Source organism: Pseudomyrmex gracilis, unplaced genomic scaffold, assembly GCF_002006095.1.
Source record: "Pseudomyrmex gracilis isolate BER0280 unplaced genomic scaffold, ASM200609v1 scaffold_1913, whole genome shotgun sequence".
Lineage (NCBI taxonomy): Eukaryota > Metazoa > Arthropoda > Insecta > Hymenoptera > Formicidae > Pseudomyrmex > Pseudomyrmex gracilis.
This window is the reverse complement of record NW_018022497.1, coordinates 5,304-10,512: the sequence shown is the minus strand read 5'-3', so window position 1 is coordinate 10,512 and position 5,209 is coordinate 5,304.

The window sequence follows — 5,209 nt, the reverse complement described above, 5'->3', positions numbered from 1 at the left end:
ACATGAGTTTTTGACATTTCACACAAATCGAAATCTATATGTATGATTCGACATAGTTTAAGATTTTCTACGCAAGGCGAAGTCATTTCTTACATCAATGAGTGCTTTATATAAAAAGTGCATACAATACTTGAAACTTTTTATTGATTTAGAATATTTTCTATTTTACAACGTATAAACAACTTACAAAGTTATATATATTTTATATAGTTTTGTACCCATGTATAAAAGATTTTACTTGGCGTAACTTATTGATATCATTTCTTTTGTAGAATAGATCTTGTAGAAGAAGATTTTGATAGTAATACTTTCTCTAGAGATACGAGTTGCGCATGTACTTGGCGCCTTTTTTTACCTTTTTTTTAAAAGGTATTTTGTGCGGATATAAGATAACGGTTATTGCCCGCACAAACAAGGCTATACTGTGTTGTAAAAAAGGTGCATTTTGCAATTTGTGCTCGGCAAATTGGATATAATTATATTGGATATAATTATATTGGATATATAATTATATTGGATATGTAAAGTAAGTATACACACACACACATTTATAATTTTATATATTTGGCTTATATACACATTTTAACATAAATATGTACATGTATGAATATGTGCAAAATTTCTATTTTCAATAAGTTAGTGATACTTCTATAACCTCATTAATATAACCTCTTCTAACCACTCTTCATATAATCTCTTCAAAATCTTTTAGTTGGTGTGCATCAGTTTTACAGTTGAAGAAAAGACGAGGCTACACTATATTGTACGAAGAAAGGTCTACGTGCATTTCTGCAATTCTATGCTCAGCAATTTAGATATATATTTTAATGACAGATTCGTGCTGAGACTGCGCAATAGGCAACACCGTTCCTTCAGTGCTCTCCTAGTTTCCTACCGTAATCGTTGGCCAAGAGCAGACCAAATAGGTGATTTTGTGGAATATACACCTCTGAGTTTATTCATCCATCGAGCGGTAAGATCTGTGCGTTAAACTGTCGTTTTCACGACATTGCTTTTGACCACACGTCAGTTGGCCAAAACGGCCGTGTTCGGTCGCCATCTTGGCAGCCGGTTTCACTGCCCTTGTCAGTGCTATAGTCGTTCACTGTGATATAACTAGTGTAACCCGTTTACTTAGCATTCAGGGCGAATAGTAGTTTCAGGGTGTCTCTTCTCCGACTCTACGCCCTACCTGTCTAGTATTGTGCGCGTCGCTGTGTCGTATGTCACTGATGTCGCAAGAGGATAAAGACGTTGAGATGCTCGGGGACGGAGGCCCTTTTCGCGGCTTCCTCCCCCCAGAGCATGGTGAAAGCTCGCGCGTTAGCGTAGGAAACAAAGAAAACAAACCAGACAGTACAAAGGGCATGTCCTTGGTAGACAGCCTAGCCCAAAAAATAGGTCTGAGTGGCCATAAGAAGAAACTAAACAAAAGAGAGCTCTCAACAGAAGAATGCTCTCCTCCTAAGAAAACCTCCCCCGCCTTTTCAGATACCCAAAGACAACTCCTCCTCAACAAGTACCTCCCAGGGTCAAGGGGTCCGTTTATGGTACATGTAGAAACCTGTAGGCCAGGGGACCTCCCCCCCCCTACGGACAAGGATAACCTTAACTCTGAGTCAGGTAAGACGAGTGCCTCCCTCAGCGTCATAGATTTGGGTAAAAACCTTAATAAACTTATTGCTTATCAGTTCATGCATGCACATAATCTTCGTCTGATTGGCAGAAATAAGTTTTCTGCCTGCTTTCTTTCAGCAGACAGTGCTAATGATTTTGTTGATCGCTTTAAAGGTATATCAGGGTGCATCGCCCACTCTGAAGTGTGGACGGCTCACATCCTGTCCTTTAGGGTCGTCAAACAGTCCTTAGGGGCATTGATGATGCGGAGGAAGCGGCAAAAGATATTGTTGCTGGCTTACGTCTCCCCCCCCCCCCGAGGTGGACGGGAGTGTGGATCCCTCCGTTCGAAGCGGTGAGAGTTACCCGTAAAGTCAGAGGCACCTCTAAAAAAAACCCAGTGTACGAAAACACCAACCAGTTTATCCTTAGGTTCCGCACGTCAAATGTACCCAGCTCTTGCCTGTATTATGGCAAGAGACTGTCACTGGTTCCGTACATATATAAAGTTAGAAGATGCGAGTTCTGTCAAAGGTTTGGACACACAAAATTTTCGTAAACAGTCTGGTAATGACAGCAAACGTGTGTGCGAAAGGTGCAGTAAGAATGGCCACTCTAAGCCTTCTTGCACCAGCATCAGTGAGAAGTGCATTAACTGTGTACGCTCCAGGTGTAAGTCTTCAACACCAAGCTCCAGCTCTTTCTTGCCCTTCGTTCAAAAGACAAAGAGAGATAAATAAGTTAATGGCCTTTCGTGATCTGTCTTTCAGGGATGCAGCTAAACTGTATGATGGTGGTGGTTACTCGGACTCCCAGAGTTCCCTGGGAGCGAGTCAGGTGGCGGCCGGGGTTCATCAGTCCCCCTTCCTACGCTCTCAGAGTTTTGGCCGCCTTCCTCTGGAGGACAAGTGTTCAGGTTCCAGGCCGGTACTTTGCCTCCGCCGCCCCGTTCTCGGTCCCGGGCTCGTCCGTTCACCCAGAGTGAAGGACTCTCCGGACTTCAGCACGTACCCAGCCATAGTCAAGAGTGTAACAGGTCTGTTGAAAAAAGTTAAGTCAGTCTTCACTATCTTTCGCGGAAGTTACCGGACTGCACCCTCTTTCCAGAACAACCCTCACATTAATCAATAACGAGAAAAATTACAACAATCGGAGAGAGAAGGAAAGTGGTAATCCTTCCCCTCTCGCCCTAGACAAGATTCTAGGGGACAAACTCTCACCCCTATTCTCGAAAAATACAAACTAGACTATACAAAACTCAATCTTACAAACCTAAGTACAAATGACTTACACAACGTTGTTAAAGAACTAATTTCATTAGTCTCTTACCAAACTAAGAGCCCTTCATAAATCTTCTCAAAACTAATTCGAAACCATGAATTCAGTCAATCTTACACAATGGAATTGTCGTTCATTGGTGCGTAATCTTGATGCTGCTAGACTGTTACTCCAAGATACGGGGTCAGATGCGGCGGCATTCTGTGAGACGTACATGGACAACAATACAATCTTGACCTTCCCTAACCATGAAATCATATCTAGAGATCGCAATCGACATGGCAGTGGTGTTGCGATTGCTGTAGCCAAACATATAAAATTCCAGATCCCTGATATTCCTGACCTGGTTGATTTATGTCTTCAAAACTCAGTTGAAGTTGTAACTCTACAACTTCTCTTCCCGCATAACAAATCTCTACGTCTTTTCAGTCTATAGCCCTCCACGCTCCTCGTCCAATTACACGGACACAACCTTTTGGCCCACTTTCTTCCAGATCTGTTCTCGATTCCAACCGTCAGTAATCTGTGGCGATTTCAACGGAAAAAGCCCACTTTGGTGTCACTCTTCCCCCTACTCCAATGCAGAAGGGAAAAATATCGAAAAAGCGATTACTGGTTCCCCCTTTTTTGTTCTTAATGATGGCAGTCATACGTGGTGTTCCTCTGATCAGCTGAGTCGTTCCTCACTTGACTTAACCGTGGTTTCACAGTCTCTGGCCCCCCGGTGTTCGTGGAAAGTGTGTGACTTTAACTACGGTAGCGATCACTTCCCCGTCATCACTGTTATTAGTGATAGGTTCGGGGGTCGTACCGCTTGTCGCCCCTATTACTCGGTTGGAAAGGTGGATTGGAGAAGATTCAAGACTCACTGTTCTTCTCAGTCCGTTTATCTCCCTCGCCCACCCTTCACTAACGATTGTGATATAAATACAGTGTATAATAATCTGACAAACTTTATAGAAGATGCGTTGTTACAGGCGGGAGCTCGGATAGTGAATAAACTCGGGACTTCTAGAAAACCTCCCTCTCCTTGGTGGGATGCCTCTTGTTCAACTGAGTTCTCGCGAAAAAGGGTAGCCTTCGCCCAGTTCTGTGCCTGTCCTACTTTTGGAAACCAGGAAAACTACATCAAGACCTCCAAGGAAGTTGCTAGGTTCCTGAGAAAAAAGAAGCGAGAAGCCTATCGTAAGTTCTGCGGATCATTACATGCAAACTCAGATAATGGCTCGGTCTGGCATACGGTTAGAGCTTTCTCGGGAGCTCGTAACAGGTCAAGAAGTGCCGGGAACAGGAACTGTCTTGACCCGACAGGGTTCTGTCTGGCGTTTGACAAGGTCGCTCCTCCGAACCCTCCTCCCCCCTCAGGCGAGGTGATTTGGGACGAGGAACGAGAATTGCTTGGTTCCGGGTTGGTTGGGTCGTTTATGGACTCCTCTATTTCCTCCGACAAATATACTTCGGTTGTCAAATCTTTAAAAACTAAGTCCGCTCCCGGCCCTAACTTGATAACCAACTTCATCATAACGTAACTCCCTCTCGAGTTACATCAGTATATCCTGAAAATCCTGAATTGGATGTATTCTAATAAAAAATACCCAGACCAGTGGAAACAATATTTTGTAGTTTTCGTTTTCAAACCGGGTCGTAGCGGCTCGTATAGACCTATCTCTCTAGCTAATAACCTCCAAAAAATCCTAGAAAAAATAATGTGTAAAAGACTAGAGTGGTGGGTCGAAAACAACGATATACTCTCCCCTCACCAATTTGGGTTTAGACGTGGTCTGTCGTGCACGGATAGTATCTCAATGCTTGTGTCTCGCGTCAAACTAGCTAATAATTCACGTAAAATCACAGGTTCAGTTTTTCTGGATGTCGAAGGTGCCTTTGACAACGTCAATCCAAACAAACTTCTAGCTATGCTACCCAAACTGGGAATAACCCCACGAATGGTGGCCTTTATATCATCGGTAGTAAAATATCGGGAGCTGGAGGCCTACGTTTCGGGTGTTCTCATGCAAAAGAGATCTACCTCTAGTGGCCTCCCGCAGGGCTCGGTTTTGAGTCCGGTATTGTTTAATATATATGTGTCGGGCATCGAACACTGCCTGCCTCCCACTGTTAATGCCTTGGTATACGCTGATGATGTTGTGGTGTATTGTTCTGACCAATCCGTAGTCGAGGTTACTAGCAGACTAAACGTAGCGTTATATATATATATATATATATATATATAGACAGGATATTTAGACACCTCGCTTCTCTTGACTTAAAAGTCTCTCCTAGTAAGTCAGTAGCTAGCTTTTATGCTCTCAAC